This window comes from Trichosurus vulpecula, chromosome 4 (genome assembly GCF_011100635.1).
Source record: "Trichosurus vulpecula isolate mTriVul1 chromosome 4, mTriVul1.pri, whole genome shotgun sequence".
Taxonomy (NCBI): Eukaryota; Metazoa; Chordata; class Mammalia; order Diprotodontia; family Phalangeridae; genus Trichosurus; species Trichosurus vulpecula.
In genome coordinates, this window is record NC_050576.1 from 258,875,943 (window position 1) to 258,890,509 (window position 14,567).

General features: G+C 43.8%; 1 pseudogene; it reads left to right on the plus strand.

The window, feature by feature from the left end:
* Positions 1-475: 475 nt before the first annotated feature.
* On the plus strand, positions 476-12,669 carry LOC118847073 (annotated as a pseudogene).
* Positions 12,670-14,567: the final 1,898 nt, after the last annotated feature.

Consider the following 14,567-nt stretch of genomic DNA (forward strand, 5'->3'; position numbering starts at 1 on the left):
TGCTAAAACCCGGAGATACAAAATCCCCTCTCCAACAAAGCTTGCGGGTGCAGCCAGGAAACACGTCCAGCACTACAACCAGGTCCCTTCCCTCATCCTGGTGGGGAACACCTCAGCCGACGCCCCACCGCGAAGGCGGGCGGAGTCAAGATCTGTGGGCAACCTGCCCCTGCCAGCCCCCGCAGCGAAGTGGCTGGGTGGAATCCCACGAGTCCGCGGCGTCATTAGCTTCGATCTCTTGTCTCCTATAATGTTCCCGAAGCAGGTGGGCTGAGGATCCACTCATGGCTTCCGCTCGCGGCCCGTCTGGAAGGAGACAGGCAGGTGGTACTCGTCGTGGCAGGGGTGAAGAGGCTGGGCGCAGGTCGGCAGGAGAGAGACGAAGGCGCGCCCGAGGCTCCGTGGGCCAGGGCCAGTGGGAGCAGCTGCCTTTGGAGACGCCTTTGGAGAGCTGAGACATCGCTGAGACCCCGAGATGTGGCAGGGACCCCGAGGTATCTTTGGAACGCTGGAGATGCCCAGTCAGCAGCGGCGGCTGGCAGAGGAGGCGCCTTGGAGTTCCCTGCCTCTTGGCTCGCCTCGGCTTTTCCCTGAGCAGTGGGTGGTCCCGGGGCGACCGCGGTTGCCACTTCACAAAGAGACACCCCAGCGAGAAGTGCCTGTGGTGATTTCTGATCCCGTCTTATGGGCTCCCACAGTTCCGTGGTCATTTCGGAGAGCGAGGAGCGGCCCAGCCCAGGCTCCTCCGCTGGCCACCGCCACCACCTCCTCTGACGGACCTGGCTCGTGAGCAGTGGCAGCTGCGGCCCCACCGATCTCGGGTACTGGAGGAGCAGGAGGAGAAGGTAGAGGCAGCAGCGGCAGCAGCAGGCCGGTTTCCCCCTAGCACGACGAGCTGACTTTGTTCCTCGAGTGCCCGGTCTGTTTTGACTCTGTCCTGGCCCTGATCCTGCAGTGCCAGGCCGGGCACTTGGTCTAACCCATTCCGCTAGAAGCTGAGCCGCTGCCCAACGTGCAGGGGATCCCGGACCCCTAGCATGAGGAACCTGGCCATGGAAAAAGTGGCCTCTGCTGTGCTATTTCCCCGCAAGGAAGTGAGCCCCAGGTGCAACTTGGAAAAATCTTACTGCCCTTCTGCTGCCGCGTACCTAGGGGCGCTTGCTTGTTCTGGGTGGCTAAGGAGAAGCAAGCGAATGGAGACCTTCACCTAGGGGGAGCAGAGAAGATAGAGCACTGGAATTGGAGTCTGGAAGACCTATGTTCAAATGTCACCAATAGCTGTGTGACCCTCTGCAAGTCGATTAATCACTCTGATCCTGTTTCCTTATCAATTAAATGGGGTAGTAGAACCTGACGACCTCTAAGTTCCCTTCCAACCGGAGATCTAGGATCTAAGGTCTCCTCTTCATATTTTTGTACCTTTCCCCTAAAACTTTGTATCACAAGACCTGGGTCCCCCTCCCCCAACCTCCAAACCAGGGCACAGTGATTGGATTGCCCACATTCTTCCTTTACCTGCCTCATTCTCCATTGCAACACAAAATACTGGACAAACTTATAACTTCTCTTCCTCTCTCTACCCTCCCACCCCACTCCTGTTCCCTCCTGCGTTCTTTTGGGGCATCTACATGGTGATACAAACCCTCTTGTTGCACTCTGGAGGCTGCTACTAAAAATTTGGTTTGAGAAGATGTTCAGAGATGCTTAGGAGGAAGGAAAGACAGTCCCTGGTGCCTTGGCTTGACAGGAGTTGGTTAATTCTCCTTCCTGGATCTGGAGTCCACTTCATAGGCCTGAAAATATCTCCTATTCTCTCACTCACGACTCTTGGGAGAGTCCTGCTTAGTAGTTTGTGGAGGGGTTTGTAAGGGCATTCTTAACACCCCCAGAATCAAGTGCATTCACTGAGACTTTCATCCCTTCCTGGAACTATACGATGAGGCCGTCAGGGAAAAGTTGTTACATATCTTAGGTGAAGTGCTCGGAAATTAAATTTTTATGTAGTCATTTATTATGAAAGAGATGCCTAGAGAGTTCTGTGGTATAATTTTGACGTTTTCAAAACTACCTCTGAATTAACCCACTTAGTTTCTAAGCCTTATCACTTTGCTGCACCTATTCCATCATCAGAGTAATAATAATAATAAAAAGACCCCACACTCTTTCAGGTTAGCAAAGTGCTTTCTCTAAATTATCTCCTTTGAGGCCACAAGGACTCTAAGAAGTAGGTGCTACAGATGGTGTGACTCCCATTTTACAGAATGGGAAACTCAGTTCAGAAAAGTTAGTGACAATGAACCCTTACTTAGAACTTATGTAAACACTCTCATACTTTTGAATGTTGGGAGTGGAGAAACTAGGCATCCTCATGGGCCATTTCAGGAGTCATTTGTCCCTTGGTATTTCTTATTTTGTAGGTCAAGTGCTTCTTTTATATTGAAAATCCAGTGGAGATTTAGAGCTGGGGAATTACAGTCTGGTGAAAAGGAGTGACTTAATTTCTTGTTATACTGCCACAGAGCAAGCAATAAATTGCTTTTTGTCCATCACCCAATCCCACATAGGGCTTCAGAGACCATTTTTACTTTGTAAGTGTTATATCACACTTCTTTACCTCCTCAGAGAAGCTCAGCTTAGCCACTAACCCGTCACTCTTTAATGCTGGGAATTCATTTTCTGAATTTCTCTTACAAATTATATTTTGGGTAGAAAAACATTTTCTGGAGTTTTCTCAAAGTCACTTGATGAAACCCATGAGAATGATGTGGCAGTATAGAAAGTGGAGATGAAAACTTTCACCCAGTCAGAGATAGAGTAAAACTCCATGCTGGATGGAAGAGAGTGTGGAGTGGATCTATTTCACCTTCTCATTGAAATGGCAAATAGAAAAGATCAGAAGTAGACTGGAAAGAATGTCTATTGCCAAACCTAATTCAAGAGAAATATTCTCTAGTTATGTAACCTGCTAATAAATGTTGAGATCACTACTTCTCTTGCCTTCTCCTCAATCACCCCCCACCACCCGCAAAAAAACCCACCACTCTTTTGGTTTCAAAAAACTATTGTGATTCACCAAAGTGGAAGGGAGGGTAAAGACATGACCTTCAGGCCCTAGTATAATTAATATCATAAGTTGCACTTTCAGGATGGGTTAAGCTGGCTAGTTCCTGTTCAGTCAAAAGAAGTTCAAGGTAAAGTTGTGTTTGAAGAATGGAAAAGGGTAGGAATGGGGGAAGTCAACTTTCAGTTTAGGAATTTGGTAGCCTTTTGGAATAAATTGTAGGAGGGATGCAGTGAGCAGATTGTATCATTTTGCAAACTAAAATAAAATGTTTAAAATAAGAGATGCTCACCAATGCTCATAGCTCACCTCAATGGCCTTGGACCAAGCTTAAACATCTCTGTTTGGCCAGCTGAGTGATGATGGAAAGTGGGGTGAGGGAGAAGGGGAGAAGACTCTAGATACAAATGTGTGAACTTATACAGGAAAAATCATGCTTTACTGGCAAGACTGAGCTCTGGTTCCAAATTTGCCATTAACTCTGTGATCCTGGCCCAGTCAATTCATCTCTTGAGCTCAGTTTCCAAAAATGAATGGTGTGCGAAAAGAATATTAACTGAAATAGGATTTATTTGTCTTTGTCTCTCCTTTGCTTACAACAACACCTTACATAGCTAATAAGTGTTTGTTGAAGTATATATTTGCTTAGTATTTATAAATAGCAAGGATTAGTGGTAGCATTCTTATATGGGGTTAGATTTTGGTCATGGCCAACTTATAGAATGGCATTATTTCAAAAACAGTGATGCTTCAAAAAACATTGCTGTTATTTGTCACTATCACAACACAGAACACAAAAGAACAGTTAAGCAAAACAAAACTAGCCATATCAGCAAGAATATTCCTCATTCTGTACCTGTATTCCATCACCTCCTTTCTAACAAGAGGGAGGGTATTTTCATCTTTGTTCTCCTGAAACCAAGATCAGTCATTATATTCCTCTGGGTTTTGATCAGCCTAGTATGCTCCTGTGATATCTGATATTTATTAACAAATTTTTTGATCCTCTATGCTTGATACTGCTATCCAAATTCATTTTTGTAGCATTCACCATTAATTTCAGACTTTCAAGAACAGAAACTACAGGTCTCGTTTGGTAACAGCTTGGGATAATGAAGATGTCTTCCTCTCTCCTGCCTCTCCTTCCCTCACATAAATAGTAAGGAGCAAAGTTAGGATTTGAACTCAGGGTTTCTGATTACAAATCCAGTACTCTTTCCACTACACCACAAGGATGCCCTTATATCAACCACCCAACAAGTATTAAGCACCTACTGTGTACTAGGTTCTGTTTAGATGCTGGGAATACGAGTAAAAAGAATGAAACAGTTCCTATTTGTAGTGAGCTCTGCAAGTTGCCTGGGAGCACTAAGAGGCTTACTGGCTTGCTCAAGACCACTCAGCCCCAGTCTGTCTGGGTAAAATTTGAACCCAGGCCTCCTAACTCTAGGGCTAGCCCTCTTTGTTCTATGCCACACTCCTAACTTTCACATTGAAATGCCAAAGTAGAAATTTGGAGAATGCTGAATGGCTTAAGTGTATGTGTCTTTCTTTTTCTAGTACGCCACCATGGGATGTTCCTTTATTGTTCATCATATGGAAAAGCGGGAATATGAAGACATGCATGGATACTCTCCATACTCCTGGCAGCACTGGCTACAGGCTCTGATACCCATACTCATTCAGGCTGAACAGCGTATCACCTTCATTCAAGGGGACAATATCATCTTCCTTGCTGGAGACTGCTATTTGGATGCAACTGCTGTCCTGCTTCAGCTATCACTTCATGCTGGTGATAGAGAAAGAAGAGAAGTATGAGGGCCACCAAGAGTTCTTTGCCATTGTGCTGTTCATTGAGACTGAGGAACAAGCAAAGAACTTTGCTTTTGGACTGGAACTGAATGGCAATGGGCAGAGACTGATTTGGGAAGCCACAACCATTTCCCTCCAGAATAGGTTAGCTGACCCTTTCCTGCATAGCAACTGCCTTCTTTTTGATATAACTATAACACATGCCTTTATGGATCAAGGAGAGCTCAGAATCAAGGTGACCATTTCAACACGTTCTCCATGACATGTTTTGTAGCATTAGCAAGCTGTAGAGTTGTCAGGACATTCTCCTTTTACACTTTAATAAAATGTTGTTTTTAAAATTGTACTTAGATATGTCTTCACCTTTCAGAAGCTAAGATTAACTGATGTTTTATACCATTGCCTCTTAATTGCCCAGCTCCCACCCTCCTTGTTCTGTCCTTTCCCCCACCTTACACCCTCTTATATGAGTCAACCCAACCCCAAAGATTTAGCTCAAAGAAACTGGGACACATGGGTCTGACCTGTACACAGTTTGAAGGAAACTTTTAAAGCCCTACGAGATATTACAACAAGAAATAATGAAAGGAACTTGGAATAATTTAATTCTCAAACACCTCTGTGACAAGTCTTTGGTTCTCTTCTGCCTCATATCCCTCCCTCTCCCCCTCCTTTATTCTCCTCTCCCTAGATCACTTTGAAGCAGAAAGGGACCTTGGAAATCCTATCATCCAAACCCTGTGTTTTACAGCTGAATCCTAGAGTTGGTCAAGGTCACTTCTTTCATAGAAGGTACCTTTTTTGGGGGTGGGGGTGGGGGCCAGGCGGATGGGGCAGCAATCACCAAAGCTTCTAGTTTCTACCCAGTTACAGTAGAAAGATCAGTCCACCAGAGGGCTTGAGGAATTAAGGTGTTATTTTCTGACCCTCAAACCCTGTTGCTGAAAATCTTTTGAAGAAACTTCTTCTTTAGAGTGAATATGCTAAATAGGACTATACAGGAGTGATCAGATGACCAGGTAAATTACAATGCTTCCGGGTCAGAAGTCAATCAACATGAATTTACTAAACACTTGTTTTGTTTTGTTTTTTTGAGGGGGGAAGGCAGGGCAATTGTGGTTAAGTGACTTGCCCAAGGTCACACAGCTAGTAAGTGTGTCAAGAGTCTGAGGTCTGGTATGTGAACTCAGATCCTCCTGACTCCAGGGCTGGTGCTGTACTCACTGTGCCACCTAGTTGGCCTCTTACCAAGCACTTGGACAAAGCCCTAGGAAACAAAAGAAAGCCACAAGCAGTACTACCCCTCTAGGAACTTATTATCTGTTTGGGTGGAAAACGTGTCTCCCCCACCTCCCTCCAGGTGCATAAAAGATGTATAAAAGATACAAAGGAGATAGAAAGATAAGCTTTGAGGAGAGAGTTCTGGCTACTAGCGTCTAGCAGCTGGGAGGACTAGACTCCTGCAGAAGGTGGGCATTGAGCTCCAAAACACTCATGATGGAAAAAGCTATGCACATCCAGAAGAAGAATTATGGAGTCTGAATGCAGATTGAGGCAAATCTTTTGCTCTCTTTTTTTTTTCCTTCTTTTTTGGTTTCGTTTCTCCTTTCTCATGCTTCATTCCATAAATTATAATTCTTCTCCTGGTGATCTGGAACCAAAGGAAATATTTGCTGTTTTAAGGTTAGTGGGAAGGATAACTAATCTCAGCAGGAAAAAAAAATTCTGGGTACAACCAGCATTAAAACCTCCCAGAATCTGCAGGCAGTAGTTTATCCATGACCAGTAGAGATTATGGAGTCTGAATGCATATTGAGGCAAACCTTTTGTTCTCTTTTTTTTTTCCTTCTTTTTTGGTTTCGTTTCTCTTTTCTCATGCTTCATTCCATTAGTTATAATTCTTCTTTACAACTGGACTATTAAGTAAATAAGTTCAATGTGAAGGTACATGTAGAACCTACATTGGATTACATGCCCTCTTGGGGGGAGGGGGGAGGAGGAGAGAAAATTTGGAACCCCAAAACTTGTGGAACTGAGTGTTGTAAACTAAAAATAAAAAATAAATTAATAAAAAAAGAAAGTGGGCATTAAGGTAAGTCACGCAAGAAGCCAGGGGTGGAAAAGTGAGGAGGGAGTCCATCCCAGGCATGAGGGCCAACCAGTTAAGCCACAGAGGTGGGAAATGGAGTGCCCTGTGCTAGGGACGTGCTATATGCTTTCCCATGTATAGGAGCTAAGAAATTACTCTAAGCTCTTGATTTCTGCTTAGTTGAGGCATTTCTAATTCTTACAGAAGGGAAAGGCCAGACTGCAGACACGCTAACTGGGTGTCACAGTCAAACTCTTCATCTAAGATGTGAATTGCAGAACAATTCACGGTATTTTGTGGATACAGGGGAAAATCAAAAGTCAGTTAACTATTGTGGCTGTTTTGAAATACTTGAGAAAGTTCAAATATTAATGCATAATTGATTACCAATTGAGTGGATGCTTTTCCATTCTGAGTGACAGCAAAGTTTCCCATGGGGTGGAAGGAGTTTTAAATTATCATAGTCTCTCAGGTAGCAATAACTAACTTACCCACCATCCTTTGTTATAATGACAGTCTCTCAAGGGGCTTAGCTAACACAGGTCTAGAGCCCTGAGCCCACCCTTGATAGAGTAATAGGTGCAGAAGGTGTGGGAGATTGCCCTCCAGCTGTACTGACCACAGTACACCAATTTTTGACAAACTCTCTGACATGACTGCTTCCTTGATTTGAAGGATCAAAAGGTGGTACAGCAGATTTGGCATCTAAAGGATGCCCTGGATTTGACATTTACAGAGGACCTGGATCCAATTCCCAACTTTGTTCCTTCTTACCTGTGTGTCCTTGGGCAAATTACTCTGGGTCTCAGGTTCATGTTGGACTAGAAAATCTGAAATAATAGCTCTATGATTGTGGTTTCTGGTTAGTAGAGTTAATTGAAATTTGAAAGTCTGGAGATTTGCCTAGCCTTGTCAACTGGTTCCACAAAAACATGAAACTGGACAAAACTGTGGTATTAGTTCAGAGGGAACAATGTTAGAAATTCAAGATGGGTTCCCTGGGCAGCCAAAATTCAGAGTATAAAGGCTTAAAAGGCAAGAAATAAGATGAAATTTTACCCAGCTGGAAACTCTTTTCTCTTCCCCCTTTCTCCCTTTCCTCCCCTCCTCTCTTCTCTCCTCTCCATTCCTCTCCTTTTCTTTCCCTCTCTCTCCCCCTTTTTTCCTATCAACCCATTTCTTTCCCTCTCTCCTCTGTCAAAAGGGAGAGAGGGTCATCTCCCTTGAACTCCCCAAGCAGTCAGGTTTTTTGATTGGCATTGGGTGTTGTTCCCCAGCAATCAGAGGTCCAAGGGCAAGTCTTGAATAAAGTGGTATTTGTAACTAGTTGGCCAAAGCTCCTGGTGATCCGGAACCAAAGGAAATATTTGTAATTTTAGGGTTTGTGGGAAGGATAACTAATCTCAGCAGGAAAAAAAAAATTCTGGGTACAACCAGCATTAGAACCTCCCAGAATCTGCAGGCAATAGTTTATCCATGATTAGTAGAGATTAGTCTGGGTATCCCTGGACTTGATTTTGGTACAGTTCAAAGAACACTGGATTGGGAGTCCCGAATATCTGGGTTCACATCCCAGTTCAGGTGCTTACTCCCTGTACAACCTTCAGTAAGTCACTTTTTCTCTTGGCCTCAGTGTTATCATCTGCCGGTCCCTTCCAGCCCAAAATCTGGCACTCTGGAAGTATTAGAAATAAGAATCCAAGCCAATCCAACAAGCTTTAATTAAGCATCTACTAGGTCCCAGGCACTGGGAGTACCAAGACTAAAGGTAAAGTCATTCCTGACCTCAATTAGTTTCCATTCTTTCTTTGCCTCATGTTTTTTTTTTAATTTCATATATACATATAAACCAACATATTTTTTTTCTCCCTCCCACTTCCCCCTCAACTACCTCCCACCCCCTAGGCAAAAGACTCTTTTCTGAAATCGTGATTCACAGAGATTCAATTCTTTCATTGGAATTGTCTTTCAGAATTGTTTGGGGTTTTTGTTTTTTGTTTTACAGTCTCAGTGTTCCATTCATTCAAAGAGTTTTTTTGGTAAAGGTACAGTGACATGTACATGTATGTTGAGTTCTGTGATCTTCAGGCATGTCCAATCTTTGTAACCCCATTTGGGGTTTTCTTGGCAGAGATACAGGAGTGGTTTGCAATTTCCTTCTCTAGTTCATTTTACAGTTGAGGAAACTGAGTCAAACAGTTAAGTGACTTGCCTAAGGTCACACAGCAAGTAAGTGTTTCAGGCCTGACTTGAACTCATGAAGATGAATCTTCCTGACTCAGCCCTGGATTGTGCCATCTGGATCCCCCATATGTTCATATATAGGCATGTACAAAACATACAGGCTAAACTTTGGGAGTTTGGCAGAAAAGTCTCCTGCAGAAAATGAGATTTGAGCTGAGTCTGCAAGAAGCCAAAGACCGACAAGAGACAAAGGTGAGGGTGGGAGTCATACTAGGCTTGGGGGCAGCCTCAGTGCAAGGGGATGGACACCGGAGTGAGGAACAGCTGGAGGGCCAGTTTTATTGGACTATAGAATGTAGAGGTGCATGGAGGGCAATGATGTGTAATGAGGCTGGAAATGGGAAGGAGAAACTCCTTAAAAAGCACTATACATATAAAAATCTAGTCAGCTGGTGACCTCGGGAAAGTCACTTCACTTCTGCTGCCTCAGTTTCCTGGTCTATAAAATGGAGATAATAAAAGCACCTACTTCCCAGGGTTGTTGTGAGGAAAAAATGAGTTGATAATTGTCAAGTGCTGAGCACAGTACCTGGCACACAGTAGGTGCTGGATAAATCTCAACTATCATCATTATATACAATGCAAATATATGCCCATAAATACAGCTCTTTGAACTGTAAAATGCCTGGGTACTTAGAATTGGTCAGATCTATTTACTTAGTTAATAATAGTGTCTTTTCTCACTCTTCCACCCCCTGACACCAGCCTTCATAGTGCGGTTCCACCTTTAAGACTGCTGTGAGAATAAATCTAAGAAATTTCCCCCACTCACATGTATCTCTTTGAGGAGATCAGAATGTACTTCTTGGAAAAACCCTGTATGGGAGGGAGTAGCTGAAAATCCACTGGCAAAATTCCATCAGCTTTGTTCTTCTCATTGCCCTCACTGCCCTTCCCTCCCCAGCTCCCTGTTAGAAACATACTTACATTGTCTAGTTATAAACAGGACTCTTGGGAAGCCAGGAACGGTTTAATTATAATTTACATTTATTCCCCCTGAATAAATGGGTACCTCCCCTGAACAGAGTACAGGAGAAAGTACAAAGGACTCAGATGCATGCCAGTCCTTTAATAGATCCTCACCTCAAATCTCCCGCCAGGCTCTTCAGTGGCCAGATACAACCCCCTGAGTGCCTACATCATGCCCTCCTCAAATGTCTAGTTTAAGCATATCTACAAGCCTCTGACCTTTCACCTGGCCGACCTGAGGCCTGGTTTCTGCTAAAGCTGGGGTGGGGGAGGAGGGGAGGTACACCTTCAATTCTGTGGAAACAAAACTCCTCCTCCCATTTCTTATATCCCCAACGCCAAGTCCCTTCCCAACTGGGCAGCCATAGTACCCATGACTCCCTACTAATGAAGAGTGTATCAAGTGATCTCTAAGCCAGGAATCATTCATTTATGGGATAAAGGGTTGAACCCCTGTCCCAGCAGCTGGTCTTGAGCCAAAGATGGGAGAGAATTCTATATGTATTCACCATATATAGACTTGCTTCTGTTATGCTTAGCACAGGGGTGTCTTCCTCATCTGTCAATTGAACTGGAGAAAGAAATTGCAAACTACTCCAATATCTTGGCCAAGAAAGATAGGGGTCACAAAGAGTTGGACATGACTGAAAAAACTACTGAAATGAACAAATGTAAGCCAGAGACACTCACTCAGTGGATGTGTGGGGATGAAATCAAGCTCATTTCTCCCCTTGGCCACATGGATACCACGCACACGTGTGGGTTACACATCCCCTCAAAGCAACTCTGCCCTCTTGCATTGAGGAGGATCTTAGTGAGCAGATGGAGGACTGTGAATGACAGAGAAGAATGAGCATTCTAAGGTGTGCTTCGGGCCTCTTAGGCTACAGTGGAGACCTATCTCCAGGAAGGGGCATCAGGTCATCTCTCTTCCTCAGGCCCAAGGGGCTAAGTGCTCAAAACCTACTTCGAAATGAAAACGGACCCAGGTTCCTAGCTATTCTGGTGATCGCAAAGGACTCAGAATGATTCTTGTAATTTCCCCACCTCTGATTCCTCATAGCTGTTTGGAATCCCCCTTCCTTTGCACTTAGCACATCTGCTTGGTTTTGGGGTTGTTTATGAGTGTGTATTATCCATCACAACTCCCATCAGTATGAGTTTAAGGGCAGATACCTTCCTATTTGTCTTTGTCTCTCCTTTGCTTCTAACAGTACATTGCATGGCTGATAAGTGTTTTTTCAATTGAATTTTAAGTATATATTTGCTTAGTATTTGTTAATAACAAGGATTAATGGTGGCATTCTTATGTGGGGTTACATGTTGGTAATAGACAGCTTATAGCATGGCAGTATTTCAAAAACATATTGATGCTTCAAAAAACACATTGCTTCATTTATCACTATCATCACTTAGAGCAAAAAAGAGGAGTTAAGCAAAAAACAAAACAAAACAAAACTGGTCATATCAGAAAAGGTATTCCTCATTCTGCACCTGTAGTCCACCACCTCCTTTCCAACAACAGGGAGGATTATTTTCATCCCTGTTCTCCTGAAGCCAAGATCAGTCATTATATTCCTCTGGTTTTCATCGAGCCTTGTATCCTCCTTCAATGTCTCATATTCATTAACAAATTTTTTGATCCTCTGTGCTTGATACTGCTATCCAAATTCATTTTTGTAGCATTCCCATTAATTTAAGACTTTCAGGAGCAGGAACTACTGGTCTCATTTGGTCACAGCTTGGGATAATGAAAATCTCTTTTTCTCTCCTCCTCTCCCTCCTTTTCCCTCCTTCACATAAATAGCAAGGAGCAAAGTTAGCATTTGAACTCAGGCTTTCTGATTACAAATCCAGTGCTCTTTCTACTACACCACAGGGATGCCCTTATATCAACCAACCAATAAGTATTAAGCACCTACTATGTGCTAGGTCCTGTTCTAGATGCTGGGAATACTAGTAAAAGAATGAGACAGTCCCTATTTGCAGTAAGCTTTGCAAGTTGCCTGGGGGTGCTAGGAAGTTTACTGGTCTGCTCATGACCACCCAGCCCTTCTGTCTGGGTAAGACTTGAATGCTGGTCCTCCTTGTTCTCTATCACACTCCCAACTCTCACACAGAAATGCCAAAGTAGAAATTTGGAGAATGCTGAATGACTCATGGGTATGTGTCCTTCTCTTTCTAGTACACTACCACGGGATGCTCCTTGACTCTTTACCATACAGAAAAGTCGGAACATGAAGACATGTGCCAATACCATCCATACTCCTGTCCTTGCCCTGGTGCCTCTCGTAAATGGCAGGGCTCACTGGAAGCTGTGATGTCCAAACTCACGCATGCTAACAGGGGCATCACCACCCTTCAAGGGGAAGATGTCATCTTTGTTGCTATGGACGTTAACTTACCAGGGGCCTATGATCGGGTGATGATGCAGTCATGCTTTGGCCATCACTTCATGCTGGTGCTGGAGAAACAAGAGAAGTACAATTTTTGATTTGCTTCACCTCAGCAAAGTTCAATGATTAAGCTTGTCAAAGTTTGATTAGTTCAAGCTGCATTGTGAGCTCTGACTCCCAAGCCAGAGAAGCAGCTCTTGAGAAAAATTTATTATATTTATTACACATCTTATTGATTAATACAAAAATCATAATTCCCTCCTCACATCCCCATGCCCAGGCCAGGCCTCCCCTGGAAGGATTTCCTTTTCATTTTGACTGCTACAGAGTATACTACACAGGATAAGCCAGGATGGATAGATTGCAATATGGATCTTTGATTTTATCACAGTGTATCTCCTCAAACCTTGTCCTCTTCTGAACTGTCCTATCTCACTTTAAGACACTGCCATCCTGTGAGCCTACTAGGTGGTCAATGTCAGCCCCAAGTCTGCACCATTGTACTGTCCTCATCCTCTAACACCCGATGCATCTGATCAGTTGCCAAATCTTTGTTCTCCCTCCCCCACATCTCTTTTCTCTATCACTTTGATGCTCAGGCAGCCACCACCCCATCTGGAGCCCTCATCCTGGATTGTTGAGTAGTTCAGCCTCTTGGTCTTCCTGTCTCCAGGCTCTCCCCTCCATTCCATTCTCCATACCCTGATGCTGTGATGAGATCCCCAAAGTACAAGCCTGACCATGTCAGAGCCTTGTTTAGGAAACTCCAACGGCTCCTTACTGACCAACAACAAATATTATTTCATGCTTATCTCCTTCCTTTTAAATTTCAATTTCTGGGGTAGGGATCATTACACAGGCACATATTTAAATTTATACATAAGTATACACTTTAGGGGTACATGCTGAAAAACACTTTACTGATGGAGGTGAAATTGAAGAGGTTTAAGAAAAATGATGATGGTAGAGAACCATAGGTTTCTAGGGGTGCCTGAGACCCCAAAATACCAACACACCAGATCCTGCTGAAAGAATTTGACCTAAGCCTTCTCAGCCAGTGAAAAAGACCAAGTTTAATAAGGGTTTGCCATAATTGGTTGTCTTAAGAAATCCCACCCTTTATGTCACCTTCATGGAGACAAGATGAAACTTATATACACAAAGGTTGTAGGAGGGATCTATGGTGGTCCTGTGGTGATGGGAGGAGGGGTTTAAGGAGGGCCTGGAGGAGTTTAAAGAGGAGCTTGATGGGACTGGGATGAGGTCAGACTCCAGGATCCAAGAGAATGGGATTAAGGGTGGGAAGCAGCTGAAGGCATGGATATTGATAGTATCAAGGGTGGGAAGTAGCTGGACAATAAAGGGCAAGGTTAGGTAGAGATTTGGGCCTAATGATAATGTAAGGCTCAGGCCTTAGGGGAAGGCCAGATCTAGTTGGAAGATTCAAGGAGAGTTCAAGGGGGTTCCCAGAGATTGTGCCCTCATCAAAATGATCAAAAAAGTTTAGAAACCACTTCCTTTGAGATCATCCACCATACCAGCTTCCTTACTTTATAGATGAGAAAATAGGCTCAAGGAGGTTAATTGAATTTACCTAAGATTACTCAGGTTGTAGGTGGCAGAGCTCAGGTCTAGACTCTGATCTTCTGGTCCCAAAGCCAGTACCCTTCCCACCATGATAACAATAATGTTGTTCGATTCAGATCTGAAATAGTCAGACATGACTGAAATGAGTGAACAACATCTGGGTGAGCTGGGGACAATCATTCCCTTACTGGGACTAAAAATGATCCATTAGACTAGGCTAATGCTATACCCAGAGCGAGTGAGACACGCCACAGAGTATAAGTTTTAAATGGAGAATTTATTAGCCGGCGTCCATTCTGGGGCATAAACAGCCCAAATCAGAATGGCCAGGAGTTGGGGTGAAGAAGTTGTATTTATACATAAAAAACAGGGTGCAGTGGTTAATTATTTACGGACCAGGTCACAAGGT